General features: G+C 41.1%; 1 pseudogene; it reads right to left on the bottom strand.

The window, feature by feature from the left end:
- Window positions 1–21,463, bottom strand: part of LOC111951075 (neurexin-2-like) — a 146,641-nt pseudogene that overhangs the window by 72,918 nt on the left and 52,260 nt on the right.

The raw sequence follows: 21,463 nt of genomic DNA, 5'->3' as shown, positions 1-21,463 counted from the left end.
CTGTATGTGATGTAATTAGAGAGTCTACTGTATGTGTTGTAATTGAGAGGCTACTGTATGTTTGTAATGAGTGAGAGTATGTGTGTAATTAGAGAGGCTACTGTATGTGTTGTAATAGAGCCTACTGTATGTGTTGGTAAATAGAGGCTGTACTGCTATGTGTGTAATTAGAGGCTACTGTATTGTGTTTTGTAATAGAGAGGCCTACTGTATGTGTTGTAATGAGAGAGGGCTACTGTATGTGTTGTAATAGAGAGGCTACTGTATTGTTGTAATTAGAGAGGCTACTGTATGTGTTGTATTGAGAGCCTACTGTATGTGTTGTAATTAGAGGAGAGCAACTTGTCTGTTTTAATTAGAGGCTACTGTATGTGTTGTAATTAGGCCTACTTATGTTGTGTAATTAGAGAGGCCTACTTGGTGTGTGTTGTAATTAGAGAGGCCTACTGTATGTGTTTAATAGTGGCTACTTGTTGTGTTTAATTAGAGAGGCGCTACTGTGTTGTGTTGTAATTAGAGAGGCCTACTGTATGTTGTAATTAGAGAGGCCTACTATGTGTGTCTGTTGTGATTTAGAGGCTACTGTGTGTGTTGTAATTAGAGAGGCACTGTATGTGTTGTAATTAGAGAGGTACTTATGTGTTGTATGAAGAGGCTACTGTATGTGTTGTAATTAGAGAGGCTACTTATGTGTTTGTAATGAGAGGCTACTGTATGTGTTGTAATTATGAGAGGCTACTGTATGTGTTGTAATGTGAGGGCTACTGTATGGTTGTGAATTGAGGCCTACTGTGTGTGTTGTAATAGAGAGGCCTACTGTTTTGTGTTTGTAATTAGAGAGGCTACTATATCTGTTGTAATTAGAGGGCCTACTATATCTGTTTTAATTAGAGTGTAGGTTGATGAGGTTACTGTATGTTTGTAATAGAGGCTATTGTGTTGTATGTAATTTAGAGAGGCCTTACTGTTGTGTTTGTAATTAGAGGCCTACTGTTGTGTTGTAATTAGAGGCCTACTGTATTTGTTGTAATTAGAGAGCCTACTGTGTGTGTTGTAATTAGAGGCCTACTGTGTGTGTTGTAAATTAGAGAGGCCATACATGTATGTGTTGTAATTAGAGAGGCCTACTGTGTGTGTTGTAATTAGGGCCTACTTATGTGTTGTAATTAGAGAGGCATACTGTTTGTGTTGTAATTAGAGAGGCTACTGGTATGTGTTGTAATTAGAGAGGCCTACTGTGTGTGTTTAATTAGTGGGCCTACTATATGTGTTGTAATTAGGAGAGGCTACTGTTGTGTGTAATTAGAGAGCCTACTGTATGTGTTGTAATTGATAGAGGCCTACTGTGTGTGTTCTAATTAGAGAGGTCTACTGTATGTGTTGTAATTAGTGCCTACCGTGTTGTTGTACGATTGTGTAGAGAGCCTACTGCTATGTGTTGTAATTAGAGGGCTACTGTATGTGTTTGTAATTGAGAGGCTACTGTATATGTTTTTAATTAGAGGCCTACTGTGTGTGTTTGTAATTAGAGAGTCTACTGTATGTGTGTTAATTAGTGGCCTACTATTTGTTGTAATTAGAGAAGGTCTGTAGGGTTGAATGAGAGGCCTACTGTATGTGTTGTAATTGGAGGTCTATGTGGGTTTGTAATTAGAGAGGCCTACTGTGTGTGTTGTAATTAGAGAAGCCTAGTGTGTGTTGTAATTAGAGAGGCTACTGTGTGTGTTGTAATTAGAGAGCTTACTGTGTTGATGAATTAGAGAGGCCTACTGTTGTGTGTATTAGAGAGGCTACTGTAGTGCTGATACAGAGGCTACTGTATATGTTGTATTGATGGCTACGTATGTGTTGTAATTTAGAGCCTACTGTATGTGTTGTAATCGGCTCTGTATGTGGTTGTAATGGGCTACTGTATGTGTTGTAAAGTTTTAGCCTACTGTGTGTGTTAATGAGAGGCTACTGTATATGTTGTAATTAGAGAGGTTATGCTTGTTGTAATTAGAGAGGCGTATGATGTTTGTAATGTTGGGCCTATGTTATGTGTTGTAAATAGAGAGGTCTACTGTTATTGTGTTGTAATGGAGGGCTACTGTATGTGTTGTAATTAGAGGCCTACTATGACTGTGTTGTAATTAGAGGCCTACTGTATGGAGTTGTAATTGAGGCCTACTGTTGTGTTGTAATTAGAGAGCCGACTGTTGTGTTGTAATTAGAGGGCTACTGTAGTGTTGTAATTAATTGAGAGGCTATCTGTTCATGTGTTGTAATGGAGGCTACTGTATATGTTGTAATTAGAGAGGCTACTGTATGTGTTGTATAAGGCCTACTGTGTTGTGTTTGTAATTAGAGAGGCTACTGTATGTGTTGTATTTAGAGGCTACTGTAGTGTTGTAATAGGAGGCTACTGATATGCTGTTGTAATTAGAGAGGCCTACTGTATGTGTTTGTAATGCGCCTACTGTGGTGTGTGTAATTATGAGCTACTTATGTGTTTAATTAGAGAGGCCTACTGTGTGTGTTGTATTAGAGAGGGCCTACTGTATGTGTTGTAATTAGAGGCCTCTTATGTTGTAATTAGAGGCCTACTGTATGTGTTGTAATGGGCTACTGTAGTGTGTTGCTAATGTTAAGGCCTACTGTGTGTGTTGTAATTAAGAGGCCTACTGTATGGTGTTGTATGAGAGGCTACTGTATATGTTATAATTAGAGAGGCTACTGCGTTGTCTTGTAATGTTGGCATTACAACACATACAGTAGGCCTCTATTTACAACACATACAGTAGGCCTCTATTTACAACACATACAGTAGCCTCTCTAATTACAACACATACAGTCGTCACTCTAATTACAACACATACAGTAGACCTCTCTAATTACAACACATACAGTAGACCTCTCTAATTACATCACATACAGTAGCCTCTCATTACAACACATACAGTAGCCCTCTCCAGAACTTTCTAATCTATACAATATCACATCTATACTAAACAAAAATATAAACGCAACATGCAACAATTTCAAAGATTTTACTGAGTTACAGTTCATATAAGGAAATCAGTCAATTGAAATAATATATTTGGGCCCTGATCTATGGATTTCACATGACTGGGCAGGGGTGCAGCCATGAGATGGCCTTGAAGGGCATAGGCCCACCCACATGTCAGCCAGGCCCACCCACCGGGGAGCSAAGCCCAACCAATCAGAATGAGTTTTTCCCCAACAAAATGATTTTTCCCAACAAAAGCACCCCCTGTGCTTTTGTTGAACATTCAATTCTCTTGCAACAGCTCTGGTGGACATTCCTGCAGTCAGCATGCCAATTGCACACTCCCTCAAAACTTGAGACATCTGTGGCATTGTGTTGTGTGGCAAAACTGCATATTTTAAAATGGCCCCAGCACAAGGTGTACCTGTGTAATGATCATGCTGTTTAATAAGCTTTTTGATATGCCACACCTGTCAGGTGGATGGACCATCTTGGCAAATGAGAAATGCTCACTAACAGGGATGTWAACAAATTTGTGCACACAATTAGAGAGAAATAAGCTTTTTGGTCATATGGAACATTTCAGGGATTTTTTTCCTTCCGTTTATGAAACATGGGACCAACACTTTACATGTTGCGTTTATATTTTTGTTCAGTACAGTAAGGCATCTCTTTGAAATACTACAATCTGCTATTTTAACTGATATTTGCTGTAATGAAGGATGACATTGCTCCACTAAAGCAGATTTGTCAGAGGATCACTCATAGCACATTATCCACACATGTAGATTTTATTGGATATCTATGCTTTGAATGAGGCACGCTTTATATGAGACGATTTACATTATGAAAACAGAACCTGGTCTTCCAGGAAGGTTGCAGCTTTATGTTGTGATATATGATTGAGTCAAGCCTATAAATACCATAACATAACCTACCAATGTATAATTACGTGATTACAAGCGCGGACGACAAATTACAAGCCAAACAGAGATAAAGATACAATGGAATGGGCAGCCCGCCATTGACATGCATACGCGCACACATGACAAAGGCATCTGCATAATTGCAWATAATGAAATGTTACAGGAAAGTGAACATGGAGATGATCCGTGCTACAAATAAGAAGGTCCAAACATAAAATGGAGGTAATGATGAAATAAACTATCCCCTAAAGGCAGGATGGGACTCCTAATAAAGTCTCTCAACGGTTTGGAAGAGGCCCAACGGTTCAAATTCCACATTACCTTCAATCCCCATTCACCTCTGGTAATTTATTAGTAATACCGCTGAAGTAKTGGCCACAGAGATCTGAGCCCACATCAGCTCACTTCCCGTCTGATCTACAAAYGGCAACAACAACAAAAAACAGCTTCACACAGACCTAGTGTGTAATGAAGCCTGAAAAGCCCTAGACCGCCAAGTAATAAGTGTCTGCGRGGCGGATGTCAGAGTTGAGGAAGAGAAGGTGGGAGTCAAGGCAATGCTCTGCCTTGGTGCTGGGTGACTCAGAGTTCCACTTTCTCGTTGGCGACGGCGACGCCGTCGTGATGACGAGTGGAAAGAGGCTGAGRGGAAAGCGTCGTGTCAAGATCCTGGTGCTAAAAGGAATCTATGCTGCTTACMCATGAAGAGGCTATACACTGAGCATACCAAACATTAGGAACACTTTCCTGGTATTGAGTTACACAGTTGTGTTAAGTTGYCCTTTGGGTGGTGGATCATTCTTGATCCCCCCGGGAATCATTTACTGTTTTAAAGACCAGRGGATTGGATTGAATGCGAATTTGAAATGCATTCGGAGAGAAATACCGGTTTCACAACAGCTTGAGGATGGTTAATTCAATTTCCCCAAGTTGTGATAAAAATGTAATAATGTGGCTGTGTGTAACCTCACTTGAAAGGAAGGAGAAAATATTCAGAGAGAATACAGTCCATATACACTGTCCCTCGAACAGACAACCTCTCTGTCAGGGAGCATATTACAGAGCAAGGCCAACTGTCACTATAAATCATGAAATACTACACAGGGGCAGATACAGGTGAGGTTCACTGACGTCCCGGGGTAATGACTGATCTGCCTCAACATTATAGTCAAATGTTATACCAACCAAAATGGCTATTATTGATCAGACTAAACTATAGAATTACAGGATGACAAGTGACTTTGAGGTTCGGTGTAACCTTTAAAGTTCGTGAAACTCCACTTTCATCAGCCCAGAGCTTAACTTCACTTTCAGACAGACAGAAAATAGATATGACAAACTGACACATCATTCAGTGACAAGGTTTGTGATAAATAACCTGAACTGAATGTGGTCCAACTAATGTTTACAGTGTTCTGTTCTGAAAAAACAACTCCATAAATAGCTAGGAGAATGATTAAGTCCCGAGCAAATGAAAGTCCTATGACTCAGCTATATAATGTATTCTAGGGCTCGAATCAAAATTCAGGGCTTCTGTGTCCCAAGCTCTCACACAACGAGATAGAGGCATTTCACCTTCTTTTTAAGTGTAACCAACTTCATGGATCTATAGTACAGCTCGAGTGCTGCATCAAGTCTGATATCTTTGATAGCCAATATATGATTACAAGATCATTTGCAAACATTTTGATTTGGGGATAAATAAAAACTAGAAGAAAGTGAGGCCCTCGTGGTCAAACGTCTAATGTTTACAGACAATAAAGAAGTGAAGTTTTTGAGTGGCAGCACACAGAAAAGGTGGCAGATGAAAATACCATTCGTTCTGGAGGAAGAAAAACAGAGTATGATGACAGTAGGCAGTAAAACAGACATATGCAATAAAATAGTCACAAGCTTCAGTTTTAATTGGAAATAAAGAGAGAGAAATAGAAGTGAGATATGAATATTCAGGGTAGGCACACCGAGTACATGGAAACGATATGGATTGTGATCAAAATGAATAGACCCAACAGACGCAAACAAGCAAATGTTGAWGAAAGGAGGGCCGAATTGCGATTCTCATGATTCTATATGTATTGAGATTCGATGTTCCAAACACATTGCTCACTATATGTTTGCTCYAGAGAGACATTCAAGAGCATGAGAAAATTAGTTTGGAGCAGTCAGGTACACTATATATACACAAAAGTATGTGGACGCCTCTTCAAATTAGTGGATTTGGCTATTTCAGCCACAYCYRTTGCTGACAGGTGTATAAAATCGARCACACTGCCATGCAACGTCCATAGACAAACATTGGCAGTAGAATGGCMKTACTGAAGAGCTCAGTGACTTTCAACGTGGCACCATCATAGGATGCCACCTTTCAAATTTCTGCCCTGTTAGAGCTTGTGAAGTGGATACTTCTAGGAGCAACAACGGCTCAGCCGCAAAGTGGTTGGCCACACAAGCTCACAGAACGGGACCGCTGAGTGTCCTCGGTTGCAACACTCACTACCAAGTTCCAAACTGCCTCCGGAAGCAACGTCAGCCCAAGAACTGTTCATCGGGAGCTTCATGAAATGGGCAATGCCAAGCGTCGGCTGGAGTGGTGAAAAGCTCTCTGCCATTGGACTCTGGAACAGTGGAAAAGCGTTCTCTGGAGTGATGAATCACGCCTCACCATCTGGCAGTCCGACAGACAAATCTGGGTTTGGCAGATGCCAGGAGAACGCTACCTGCCATAGTGCCAACTGTAAAGTTTAGTGGAGGAGGAATAATGGTCTGGAGCTGTTTTTCATGGTTCAGGCTAGGCCCCTTAGTTCCAGTGAAGGGAAATCTTAAAGCTACAGCATACAATGTCATTCTAGACAATTCTGTGCTTCCAATTTTGTGGCAACAGTTAGCAGAAGGTTATTTCCTGTTTCAGCATGACAWTGCACCCATGCACAAAGTGAGGTCCATACACAAATGCTTTGTTGAGATCTGTGTGGAAGAACTTGACTGGCCTGCACAGAGCCCTGACCTCAACCCCATCAAACACCTTTGGATGAATTGAAATGCAGACTGCGAGGCAGGCCTAATTGCCAAACGTCAGTGCTCAACCTCACAAATGCTCGTGGCTGAATGGAAGCAAGTCCCCACAGCAATGTTTCAACATCTAGTGGGAAGCTTTCCCAGGAGAGTGGAGGCTGTTTTAGCAGCAAACGGGGGACCAACTCCGTATTAATGCCCGTGATTTTGGAATGAGATGTTCCACGAGCAGGTGTCCACATACTTATGGTCATGTAGTGTATATAAAAGTGTTGAAAACATGTTGGCTGACTATTTTAAAAGAAAAAAGAGATGAACAAGCTATAGGATTAAAAATACCCAAGTTTTGGCGCAGGAACAGCCGACTAGCGCTAGCTAACGCTACCTACAGCAGCAAAAATAATAATACAAAATATCGATATATCGTCCAAAATAATATTGCGACATGTAAATGTATAAATCCCCCCCCCCCCCATCACTAGTAAAGGCCATGCTGGAGCCAATTTAACCTGAACAAGCTATTTCTCTGTCACTGCAAAACTCATTATGGTTACAAATCAAGAACATTTGAGAGAGAAGGAACTAACAAGAGGCAYATTTAGGGTTCAAACTGGGCCAGCACCATGTCAGACGTTGTGTTATGTATTTCTGAACATTTAAAAAGAGGAAGGGCCAATAAAGTTAACACAAACGAGGGAGAAAGATTTCAGAGCAGTCATTTGATTGGACGGGTGTCTCACACACTGGAGACGACATGTATTCCAATCAGTGACACTTGGTGAGTTCAACCACATTGGAAAACAATTATGTGGTGACTCTGATCAGCGCGACAGGGTACACAAATATCCATCAAACTAGAGGTTTACTGAAGTATCAAAACGTACCACCCTGGTCTGTGCAGTCAGCGTATAGCAACTACAATTTCCCTTTGTTGGTTTTAAAAGCAACCCTGCCATGCTACAATAAACTGCTTGGGAAAAAAGTGATACAGGTTCATTTTCTGCAGGCAGACAAAGCCAGAATCTAATACTGAATGACCTTGAGGAAATAGGTTGCAAAAACAACACCCAACGCTAGACACATATCTAGTATTCAATTCAAAGTGACTTTTGAGGCCCGTCGAATTCATCTTTCATTGAATGAGATAAATGCTATACGCGTACCCATTTATGCGTTTGAGCTAGGAAAGCTTCTCTAGAGAGCTTGTTTTTTCTCAACCACATATCTAAGGAGAAGATGGCGAGTGCCAGAGAGGACATGGGTTTAAGGTTGCTGTCAGAACTCAGGCTATTTTAAAAGAAAATGCAAAATAATAATAAATAATACTATATGATATAAACATCTGGTGTGAGGACAATGCCCTACAATCATGGTGTCCCGTGTGAGCCCAGGTCCATACATATAACTAAAGTGCAACATTGAAGCCACAATAGAGCACCCCAGGAAAAGTAACTGCTGCTTCAGCAACAGCTAATGGGGTTAAAAATAAAATACAATTCCAAAATTCCTTGAAGTGGGGTGATAGAAAACAAGTAAACTATCTTATTACCCTTATAATTATGTATTCTATTGATGTTTCCTCCAGTCTATACTACGACTGTTCTACTGTTTAGAGCCAATGAATACGACTGAAGTGCCAATGATTGGCTGTGGCCGGAAACCCCTAGAACATCAACAGTTTGTGCATACAACATCTCTGAAAAACCCAGGTCTCTTCTAACATACAGTACCAGTCAAGTTTGGACACACCTACTCATTCCAGGGTTTTTCTTTATTTTTTTACGTGAAGACATGAAGGTCAGTCAATCCGGAAAATGTCAAGAATATTGAAAGTTTCTTCAAGTGCAGTTGCAAAAATCATCAATCATTATGAGTCAAATGTTAGATTTTTGGTTCCAACCGCCGTGTCTTTGTGAGACGCAGAGTAGGTGGTTCCCACTGTGAAGCATTAGGTGTGATGATGTGGAGGTGCTTTGCTGGTGACACTGTCAGTGATTTATTTAGAATTCAAGGCACACTTAACCAGCATGGCTACCACAGCATTCTCCAGCGATACGCCATCCCATCTGGTTTGCGCTTAGTGGGACTATCATTTGTTTTTCAACAGGACAATGACCCAACCTGTGTAAGTGCTATTTGAACAAGAAGGAGAGTGATGGAGTGCTGCATCAGATGACCTGGTCTCCACAATCACCCATCCTCAACCAAATTGAGATGGTTTGGGATGAGTTGGACCGCAGAGTGAAGGAAAAACAGCCAACAAGTGCTCAGCATATGTGGGAACTCCTTCAAGACTGTTGGAAAAGCATTCCAGGTGAAGCTGGTTGAGAGAACGCCAAGAGTGTGCAAAGTTGTCATCAAGGCAAAGGGTGGCTACTTTGAAGAATCTGTTTAACACTTTTTTGGTTATTACATGATTCCATATGTGTTATTTCATAGTTGTGATGTCTTCACTATTATTCTACAATGTAGAAAACAGTAAAAATATAGTAAAACCCTTGAATGAGTAGGTGCATCCAAAATGTTGACTGGTACGGTAAATAATACTACTCAAGAGTTGCCAGGAGCTCAAAAAAGGTTTTGATYGGCTCTGCCTACAGTAGATCAAGGTCAGCAGTGCATCAGAAAAGATGGGGAAACAGAATGAGTTGATTTGAATTGGTGCAGAGCAGGCCTACATRTTCCCTATGTCTTTGCATCAGAGTACATGAGCACATTCCCATTCCCTGGATTGGCTGGCAAATGACGTGTGTGTTAGTGGTAGACGTACGTCTAGCAGACTGATTTATGGCCCTGGCCTACATCCCCGCTCTGGGGAGAAGCGCTGTAATTGATTCTGACACTCCTCTTGGCTTTGGGGGTAAAAGGTAGTCCAGATTCACCTGAGAGTGTTGACTAAGCCAAGGAGGCCTTTTTCTGACCACGTGGTCATGTTTCTTCTTGACAGATGCGTTWTCTTGGAATGGTCAAATCAAATCAAGCTATTTATATACCTCATTTCAGACATGAATGCAACGCAATGCGCTTCACAGAAAAAAAATAACAAATAAAAAATATGAAAATAAAAACAGAACTTCTTATTTCAAATAACATAAGATAAAAAACAAAAGATAAAAAACAAAAACGTACACTAAAAAAGCACCCTATAGGAAAACAAAGCTAAAAAGGTGTGTTTTAAGATCACTTTTACACTGAACAAAAATATAAATGCAACATGTGAAGTGTTGGTCCCATGTTTCATGAGCTGAAATAAAAGATACCAGAAATGATCCATACATACAAAAAGGTGTGGTATATCAAGACGCTGATTAAACAGCATGATCATGGTCTGTAAAAACTCATTCTGATTGGCTGGGCCTGGCTCCCCAGTGGGTGGGCTTTGCTGCCAAGTGGGTGGGCCTATGCCCTCCAAGGCCCACCCATGGCTTCACCCCTGCCCAGTCATGTGAAATCCATAGATTAGGGCCTCATTAATTTATTTCAATTGACTGATTTCCTTAWATGAACTGTAACTCAGTAAAATCTKTGCAATTGTTGCATGTTGCGTTTATATTTTTGTTCAGTATGAACATGTCCACAGTTTGGACTCCCCCTCAGGTTCTCTGGCAGGCTATTCCAGAGGCAAGTRGCATAGTAACTAAAGGCTGCCTCTCCATGCCTCTTGGTCCTAGGCTTTGGGATGGTTAAACGGCCAGCGCCAGATGACCTGAKGGATCTACTGGGTACATAACTCAAAAGCATATCTGATATGTATGTGGGTGCACAATCGTGGATTGGTTTAAAAACCATAGTAGAATCTTCACATGTATTTTAAAACTCACAGTCAGCCAGTGCCAGAGACCGTAAAACCGGTGTAATGTGTGCTCTCCGTCTGGTCTTGGTCAGTACCCGTGCTGCAGCATTCTGTATGTTTTGCAGTTGACCAATGACTTTCTTGGGCAGACCAGACAGGAGASCATTACAGTAGTCGAGCCTGYTTGTAATAAAAGCATGRATGAGTCTCTCTGTATCAGCCTGAGAGAGAAACGTCTGCACCTTGGCAATGTTCCTYAGGTGGTAAAAAGCTATTTTGGTCACATTCCTAATGTGGTATTTGAAATTTAATTCAGAATCTAAAATGACACCTCGTTTTGTACCTGGTGTTTTATCTTTATTGYCTGTGAACTAAAATGTGCGGCCAGATTCTCTCTCYGTGCTTTGGCTCCAATAATAAGTACCTCGGTCTTGTCTTGTTTTAGCTGGAGGAAGTTTTGAACCATCCAAGTATTTAAATMACTAATACAGTCTAATACTTTATCTGTGGAACTAAAAATGTACACAGAAATGTAAAGTTATGTATCGTCTGCGTAGCAGTGAAAATCAATGCTGTGCTTTTCTGATTACAAATTCCAGAATCMCTCTTCTAAAGGGACAAATCTTTGCTCCTTTGCACTCTGTCGGAATTCAGCAGATATAAGAAATGTACAAATAATACATTTAGTTAAGTTATAGTTCTTATATCTTATCTCTTTCTCTCTCAGACCTTTTGGCTTGCCCAACGTTTTATACTTGACAGAAGGATAAATATTATCTGCAGTCAAAGTGTGACACCACATTGGTATTCTATATCTCTATTTAGAAAGAAAAGGACTGCAGCATCAGCTCCCACAGAAGCGCTCTGTGAATCAAAAAACAAAAGGAAGCATGGAGGTAGTCAGAGAGGGTTTGTAAACCTGATGCAGGCAGCGAATGACACCCATGCCCTTGTTATACTTTGACATGGAACCATTTGGCCCTGGGTTTATTGATCGCTCGGAGTTGAGCATACAGTCTTTTGCTGAAATGTCATTAAGTTTCAACATGTTACAGTATTCTGTGCCTACAGTAGCAAATATCTAGTATCAGATAGTCTCGCGTTGCCATACCTCCAAAATCACGTCGTTGTCATGCCTCCCATTGGAGGTCTGGAGAATGATGTATTGCAAAAACGTTTTGAATGGTCCACTACATTTCAAGAACCCTCCCCCCACACGCCCATAGAAGGGGTGATGTCTGTTATGGGCGTCACTGTTTCCCCATCCATGTAGGACACATATTGTAGAGAGAGGTGTTGCGTATGCTAGATCCACATCCTAGCTTTCAAGTTATCAAGTGTGGCTGACAGTCTGCGATTTATATTTATTGAAAATGAGTTACACTGGTAAAGTCAAAGGTCACACCACGTGCTAAACCGCTCTGATGACTAACACACGTTTTGCCTCATCTCCACGCGTCCTGACTGCTGGCTGTGCATTGCTACCAACCCAAAAAYCTGAAAGACGGCCAGCTCCGGCTGTCAGTAAAGGGAGAGTTTAGGCTGCTGGACAGGGCTGGTCATTTTGTAGGAGGACATTATGAAAAGATTCTCCAGTTCTAGTCCCTAGAGGGGAAAACTTTGAGGACAGAGAGATAATAGCAACATAATATTCAATGCTGTCTAATTGAAGTATAATGAGGCCTACATCTTTGTGATGTTTCCGGTCCTCACATATGGAATCCTGTGAAAGCCTAATTGCAGATGAAGAGAGAGGTCCCAATGAATGTCCCAAGAGACGATATATATATATCCTATAAGCCATGGGTAATAAGTGTAGGCCTACCTATGTTACCAAATGTTGTATACATGAACTGTGTTTTTGTATAAACCATTTACATTTGGAGTAGGCCAACTCTGCWGGAGRTCTGCTGGGTGTTGCAGGGTTCTGTTTCAAAACACACCTGATTCAACTTATCAAACCTAATGAGTTGATAATCAAGTGTGCTATTGCTGGGCTGGAATAGAAGTCCGCTCACCCAGTTGATCAGGGATCAGTGGAGCAAGGTTGGCCACCACTGGTAGTGTGTTTTGTTTGTTCATCTCAAATGATGCTTTAGTAATAATATGCCTACTTGTTACTGCTCAATTAACTGTTGTTGTTTAGACTCAAATGCGTCATCTTTACATACGAGTGAGCTTATATGGTCTATTCTGAAGTGATGTAGTGTTGATTCTTTGAAGGGAAATGTTTGAACGTGTTTTCATTGTTAAACTGTTCAAATCAAAAAATGAACTAGTCTCAATATTGATGAATCCCACTCCTGCAATAACGAGAGGACGGGGTGCTGTCTGTGTTGTGTTCTCAAAKGAACATTTCCTTTTTGTTTTTTTGGAAGATCTTTTTTTATTTGATTGTCTCGCTCTCTCTCAGTATATCAGCTATGTAAATGCATTTGGCAAGCTTATCATGTGGCATGCATCGCCGTACAGCATTATGGCCTTATGGGAATCTGTTGTTCACATGTTGAGCTATATATTTTCAATTTTAAATTATACCAATACACGATGCATTCAGTGCATTCAGAAAGTTTTCATACCCCTTGACTTTTTCCCACAGTCTGAATTTAAAATGAATTCAATTGAGATTTTGGGTCACTGGCCTACACACAATACCCCAGAATGTCAAAATGGAATTATGTTTTTAGGTATTTAAAAATATGATACTGAACAAAAATGCAACAATTTCACTGACTTTACTGAGTTACAGTTCATTTAAGGATATCAGTCAATTTAAATAAATTCATTAGGCCAGGCCCACCCACTGGGGAGCCAGGCCCAGCCAATCAGAATACATTTTTCCCCACAAAAGGGCTTTAACAGACATAAATACTCAGTTTCATCAGCTGTCTGCGTGTCTGGTGTCAGACAATCCAGCAGGTGAAGAAGACGGATGTGGAGGTCCTTGGCTGGCGTGGTTACATATGGTCTGCGGTTGCGTCTCTAAAACGACGTTGGAGGCAGCTTATGGTAGAGAAATTAACATTAAATGATCTGGCAACAGCTTTGGTGGACTTTGCTGCAGTCAGCATGCCAATTGCACATTCCCTCAAAACTTGAGACATCTGTGGCATTGTGTTGTGTGATAAAAAATGCACATTTTAGAGTGGCCTTGAATTGTCCCCAGCACAAAGTGCACCTGTGTAACGATCATGATGTTTAATCAGCTTCTTGATATGCCACACCTGTCAGGTGGATGGATTATCTTGACAAAGGAGAAATGTTCAATAACATGAATGTAAAAAAAATTGGGAACAAAATTTGAGAGAAATAAGCTTTTGGTGCATATGGAAAAACACTGCAATCTTTCATTTCAGCTCATGAAACCAACACTTTACATGTTGCGTTTATATTKTTGTTCAGTATAATTAAAATGAAAAGCTGAAATGTCTTGAGTCAATAAGTATTCAACCCCTTGGTTATGGCAAACCTAGATAAGTTGCTTAACAAGTCGCATAATACGTTTCATGGACTCGCTCTATGTGCAATAATAGTGTTTAATATGATTTTTTGAATGACTACCTAATCTCTGTACCCCACACATACAGATAATTGTAAGGTCCCTCAGTCGAGCAGAATTTCAAACACAGATTCAAGCACAAAGACCAGGGAGGTTTTCCAATGCCTCACAAAGAAGGGCACCTATTGGTAGATGGGCACAACAAAAAACAGATATTGAATATCCCTTTGAGCATGGATGGTGKATCAATACACCCAGTCACTACAAAGATACATAACTCAGTTACCGTACAGGAAGGAAACCGCTCAGGGATTACACCATGAGGCCAAACTACAGAGTGAAAAGAAGGACGCCTGTACAGAAAAAAAACATGCATCCTGTTTGCAATAAGGCACTAAAATAAAACTGCCAAAAAACTGGCAGAGAAGTTAACTTTATATCCTGAATATAAAGCGTTATGTTTGGGGAAAATCCAACAGAACACATCACTTAGCACCACTGTTCATATTCTCAAGCATGGTGGGGGCTGCATCATGTTATGGGTATCTTTGTCATCGGCAAGGACAAGGGAGGCTTTTAGCATAAAAATAAATGGAATCGATCTAAGCACAAACAAAATTATAGAGGAAAACCTGGTTCAGTCTGCTTTCCAACAAACACTGGGAGACAAAACCTATGTCAAGGTTTGAAAATGGCTGTGTTGCAATGATCAACAACAAACTTGAGAGCTTGAATACATTTTTAAAGAATAATGTGCAAATATTGTACAATCCATGTGTGGAAAGCTCTTAGAGACTTACCCAGAAAGACTCACAGCTGTAATCACTGCCAAATGTGATTCTAACATGTATTGACTCAGGGGTGTGAATACTTAGTGGTTCGTCCTTTAAAAGTTGCAGCGTACTGCAGCACAGCTTGAGTGGTGCCGCAGATATTATTTAAGTGCCAWCCACTGATACCATTAATGCTAGTTAGTGCTAGTTTGACCACCAGAGGGCATCTTTGAGAAGCATTTGATTGCCTTCAATAGTGGTTGTACTAGAGAAATTAAAACCTTTTTTAACATTAGTATATGGGACTGATTAAGAAATTTTGSTTAATTAATTTGATTAATATTATGGTGATTCTATTCCAAGMAAAACCCTCTGGGTTTCCGTTAGGATGGAACGGAAAATATGGCGCTGTACAACGTGACAGTCAGGAGTAGGCTACAGTACTGGGCTATTTAGCTAAAGAATCCCCGTGGTGTGCGGGCACGCGGGAGACCGGAGTTCCCCATGTTTGTCTCAGAGCAGCGCGAAACGGTGCTAAAATAGTTGTAGGCTATTGCGTCAAATCCTATTGCTTCTAACTTCAATATGCTCTTTAAATAAATAAGACCTACACCACTTTTAACAGCACATTACTCAACACTAGTGAGACTCATGTCACCTACGGTAGGCCTACAGTATATCAAAAAATGATGTGACTCTCTGCCAATAATTAAATATAGAGGATTGGAGGATACTAAATTAAAACCAAAAGCTGCCTCATGGGTCTCCCAGTGGTGGCCGGCACGGGTATCTGTAGCAACGCWTTTTGCATTGCGATGCAGTGACTTAGACAGCTGCATTACTGGGGAGGCCCCATCCACAAAGTATCAAAATACAGAGAGGTGTTGGCAAAGGTATATTGTCCTGCTAAYAGCYCATAATGGGCTATTATAATACTGTACATGGTGTCCAGGTCAGGATAACCAAAACATTTMTTTATTAAAGACTATCAGAAAGAATGTTGGTACTTATTYATKWYKWTSSAWMWWMATRAATGAGTGAGTCACTCAGCTTTATGTAGGTGCCGCTATATGACTGTGCCATGAACTTGATAATATATAACRATATTTCGGAGGTTCTTTWGTTTTCAAAAAAGCGAAAGTGAGTGATTTGTAAAGGCCAAAATAATATTTGTAAAGGCCAGAACATTTATATCTGTTTTTAGAGGGAGAAAAATGCTGGGCCAATTGTGCGCCGCCCTATGGGACTCCCAATCACGGTCGGATGTGATACATAATAATACTTTTTGTTGTATTATTTGTTTWGTCTTTTCTGGTGGATTAAACTGAAATTGCAACCAATCATGGCCGGTTGTGATACAGCCAACCTAACTAAGAAATACATTTGACGATAGAATTCTACCCCTACCCTCCTTCTAGGCAAGTCTATTGTCCAGCTACCTGCTAATAGCCATAATGGCGCTGTACAACGTGACCGTGTGTGCTTGAAATAGTATTTTCCAGWAAGCAACTTTGTTCCTATATTTCTGTAATTCAGTGATATTTATTCCCATAGTAATTAGTTATGGATCCATAACTAAATAAACATYGGCATTTTGAAAGAGTATTTTTATMATTTTATTAACGAAAGCATAAAGATGCCATTATTAGTTACATTGTTTAAGTTTGAAAGTGCAGACTGGCACTAAGAACAGCGGGAACATTTCCCTAGTCAGCGCCATTATTAGTTCAATGCCCCTTAGTGTTGCTCTGTGCTACCCAGTGTGGCGTGTGCTCTATCTCCCCCTTGCGCTGGTCTGGAGACATGAAGTGGTGACGCAGGGTACTGTACTAAACCACAAATTACCTSCAAGTACCGCAGCATAATCGCAAAACTTTTAGTGGAGCAACCACTGTATGTACATTAGATATTTCTGTATTTTGTTCTCAATACATTTGCAAAAATGTCTAATATTGTATTGAGAGTAGATGGGTGAGATTTTTTTCTATTGAATCCATTTTGAATTCAGGGTGTAACAAGAAAATATGGAATAAGTCAAGGGGGATGAGTTTTATATTTTGCCAAATTCTGTTTCCTCCGTTTGGTTTTCCAGGTTTCTGTTCTCCCATTTTTTCAGGGTTTCACTCTCAAATGCACACTTTTTTTWAAAATAGAAAAACAACTAAATTGGATGTTCAGGAGACTACAACATTTTAGACACTTAGATTTTTGGTGTAGTTACCCTTTAATTCCGGTGTGCACCTAGGGTGTTTTTGTACCGCACATGTGATAGTAATTTAGGTCGATCTGCTAAATGACAAATCTGCAATCTGTAATTTAATAGTACAGATTGCAAAACAAATACCCACTGGATTGATGCAAATAATTGAGAAGGTTTTTGGGAAAGCCTTTCCATCTACCGGAAGATTTTTCTTTAGCATCACTGCTAACGGCTACACAAAATGGTAGCTGCGCACAACGCACATTCACACACATGGAGAATTCTTGTTGCCTCTTCAGAAAGTTGCAGAAAATACGAATCACTAATGCATTCTGTTCATGTCTTTTGATAAATTTGGGCAAATAATAATACATTTAGTTGACTCCCTACTAAGTTCAATACGTTGTTGAATTCCGTTTTATTGTCTGGATTCCGTGATTCCATCCRCGTTCTCCGTATCACAGATTTTATAAGGCTCTACTCCCCTCATGCTGCAGCTTTAGCTCATCACGAAATAACAGTAAAATACTGTGAAAACCAGCATGCTGCAAACGTTCTAAAACGTTTTGCCACCAGAGCTTGTTTTGTTGACATATTTTGCCCTCACGCACTGTTGCTCCTACGGCACTAATCTGGCGAGCACCTTTGGAGCTCCGCCCAAGCAAGGCATTTGATGATTTTGGAACTTCCCCAAGTTTCGCATTTTAGGGAAGCCTGGTTCGAGATGAGGTTAAGTATCAGGTAACAGAATGCTGTTATAATTATGAATGGTAAAGCCAGGATAAACACAGTAACMAAATCAACATACAGTAAAACATTTACATTTCCTCTCAAGACAAGCAAACGTTTTACGTCTATGAAAACATTGACATTTACTAGCGTGATGTTGCTACAGTATGTGTGTGTGGAACAATATTGGCTTATTTCCCTTTAGCCATGAAACAGCCATCCACAAGTGAGTTACGTGGGCCTAGCTAAACTCAGAGAAAATGTAATCATAATCAACAGGCTATCCAACAATCTCAGCCAAACCCCCTAAGCATTCAGAGACAGCACGTCAAGCTGTGCTAAAATGTAGATCAGCACAACTCTCCCCCGAATAATTAAGGAAAATGAATGTCTGTTCAGATAATGGCTCAGAATTACAAGTAAATCCTAAAGGAATCCCTCAAAAACCATCATTTAAACTTCACAAAGCAATCGGGTTTTACTGCTAAGGCATTCAAATGGAAAAACAGGCCCTTTTCCATGAACAAATTTAGCTCATTGAGTATTTGGCTCACCTTCGTGGCAGTAGTTTCCCTTGTAGCCAGTGTTGGTGCAGTCACAGAGGACCTCTCCCTGGTGGATGGAGCAGAGGCCTCTGTTGCTGCAGGGGTTCTGTTTAATACACAGGTATTCCAAATCATTCTGAACACTCTGGCCATCCAGGAGCACTGGGAGGGTCTCCCCCAGCTTCAGGTTGGTGATCAGGCCCTGGAAGGGTGGCTCGTATTTGACGGTGCTGGACGTGAGGGCAGATAGGCGCACGTCTGGCGAGATGCCGCCTACGTAAAGGTCACTGGCCACCACCATCTCACTCCTCTTGGACTTGACCTCGGCCACCTTCTCCTCGTTGTCCACCACCAGGGTGGTCGCTCTATAGTTGCGGGTGAGAAGCACGCGGTGCCAGCGCTGGTCGTTGACGTGGGTCTCCGTGTGCAGGGAGGCCGGCTCYGCGCAGTGGATGGTGAAGCGCAGATGCAGCCGGCCGTCTGTGATCAGAAGCTCCAGGAAGTCACAGTTCCCTCCGTCGTCCAAGTAGAGYACCAGGGCCTTGCTGATGTTGGTCTTCAGAGTGAAGCTCAGCTSGCCTGTGRCCTTGGCYTCCCAGCGGCCGTACCGCGCCCACTGGCCAGGGACTCCCTCGTACTCCAAGGCCGTGGCCATGACTGTCAACAACAGCCCAGTCAATACCAGGGGCCACACGGCCCGGCCTTCACATAGCGCCTTGCTACTTATCATCTTCCACTTCTGGCCCTAATCCCTCCAACTAGGTCTTGTTGCTTTTAATCCACCACCGCTGAGAGAGGCAGAAATGATCTCCAGTCTACACGGTTGTTGTGTTTTCCCTAAAGTTTACAGAAATAATATGATTCCAATGTCTCTTTAGCTTTGCCTCTCTGTTCTGATTATCTTCTTAGCCTCTCCATTGAGTTGAATAAAAACAGGGAATAAATTCCCAAAATGTGAAATTGTGTCAGTTATTCTCCAGAGAACAGGCTACAGAAAATGTTCTGGAAACATGGTAGAATCCATATGTTTAGGAATCTAGGAAGTAKAACATACTGTTGCCTATGTTTAGGAGTCTAGGAACTAGCACATTTACAAAAGCAAGTGAGGAGGGGATTGCTGCAGAATGTTGAAGTGAAGCTGGTTTGGGCGATGGGTCCTAAACAGGACAAACAACAAAACTAATTCAAGGCTTTCTGTTCCTCTTCCCCTTCCTTATCAACCAAATGCCCTCGCCTCCTTCCAGCAGCAGTCCAGTCCAGTCTGGTCTCCAGGAGTTAGCTAGGCACAGAGCCAAGCAGAAACAGGTGCAGGCCCCATCTTCCTTAGTGTCCCACTGCTCTGGAATACACACAAGAAAAATATGTTAGGAGAGGAAAGAAAGATAACTGATAATCATATGAAAACTCCAGCCGCTGGAGTTACTGAAGCTATGTAAACGCACATAACAAAATAATGAAGTACCATAATAGGTTACAGAAATGTAAGCTCTAACATTCTATAATAACTAAAACATTGTATGTTTTTAATCTTCTGTAGTTACATAAATCATAATTAAATAATGACATAAAAACAAATAATGAAATATGGCACAGGAAAAAGAGAGAGCGAGAGAAAGAAAGAAGAATACTTTAGWATTGCATTGCTTTATTTATTAGTCCCCCCCGGCGACACAGCAGAGAAGCCAGAGAGGCAGGGGAGGAAAGATTATTATACTTAGAGACCAATGGAGGCTTGGAAGAGACTCGGGCCTTTTCAATCACGTCAATAGGGTGCGGGAGCTTCATTTGAAAGCACTGCAGATAGTATACTGACGGAGTGAGAGAGACGAAGACGCAGAGCTATCGAGAGAGAGCAGATTGCTGTGTTTATGTTGGGCATCTAATTAAAACAGGAAATGTCTTTTTTAGCAAGATTACCATTGTAAGTACTGTGACCTTTCTCAAAAGGTAATCAGTTAAAAGTAACCAGGAAACACTGGGTGAAAGTAGTCTCACAACACAAAAGGACTGTAATTGTACAGTCCTCTCTTTATCAGGATGGCCCTGCTGTTGCACTTTGTCACTTTCCAGTGATCTTCTAAAGTGATTCCGTGTCCTTGAGTATGACATCTAACAGCAATCATCTTGCATAATGAGCGGTACATCTGCAGAGGGAGGGACACCTTTCAATTAAGAATAACTATCAGGGCCTGTCAGTTATCTGCTAAGGAGTGGATGAAAAGCTGAGAGGAAAGGGAACAATTCCCCCTTTTATGCAKGCCGCAAAATGACAATATCAACATGAAAACATTTGGTGAGAACAACAGCAGACAATAAATATAATTTAAAAGTACCCACTTTCAATTAACACAATTATAGTCAAAGAGCCAGTGTGGTGCTGTAGTTCCAAGTTTCCCTTGCTGCTCCTTCTAAYAAATGTAATCAAATCAAACTCATCTTGATTAAAAACAGGGCCATTCGCCGCTCCACCTCCAACCACCAGAAAATGCAACAGACCGCATGTCTTTCCAGACAAATCAGTCTTCGTCTGCCTCTAGGAAAACGCCTGCAGAATCAAGGAGCGAATTGCCTTCGGATTGTTAGATGAATTGCTATGGCCTGTTGTGACGGAGGCATTGTATCCCGCGGAACACAAATCTCACCGCTCTGATGCCAACGAAGGCACAGGCCTTTTGCATATTGGATTGTCACTTGAAAAGAAAAAAGGCTTATAGTGACAGCCTTCGTCGAGAAATAACACAGTAAAACACCCAAATCAAAGACAGGGGTTATGGAAACCAATTGATTGCAGAAYCACAAACACACTGAATAAATAAAGTGAGTGCAGATAGGGGTTATAGTTGATGGACTTAAACCAACGGATCAACAAGCCCTTACATCCACCTGTTATTCAATATAAAAACAGCATTCACGTTTTGTTAGCCTGAAGTATCTCCACACAGCAGGCTAAACACGAGACCAAGCGCGAAGCCCAGAACAATAAAACATGTCTCCTTT

Source organism: Salvelinus sp. IW2-2015, linkage group LG23, assembly GCF_002910315.2.
Source record: "Salvelinus sp. IW2-2015 linkage group LG23, ASM291031v2, whole genome shotgun sequence".
NCBI lineage: Eukaryota > Metazoa > Chordata > Actinopteri > Salmoniformes > Salmonidae > Salvelinus > Salvelinus sp. IW2-2015.
Note: the sequence above shows the minus strand (reverse complement) of the source record. Positions and strands in the feature narration are given on the sequence as shown.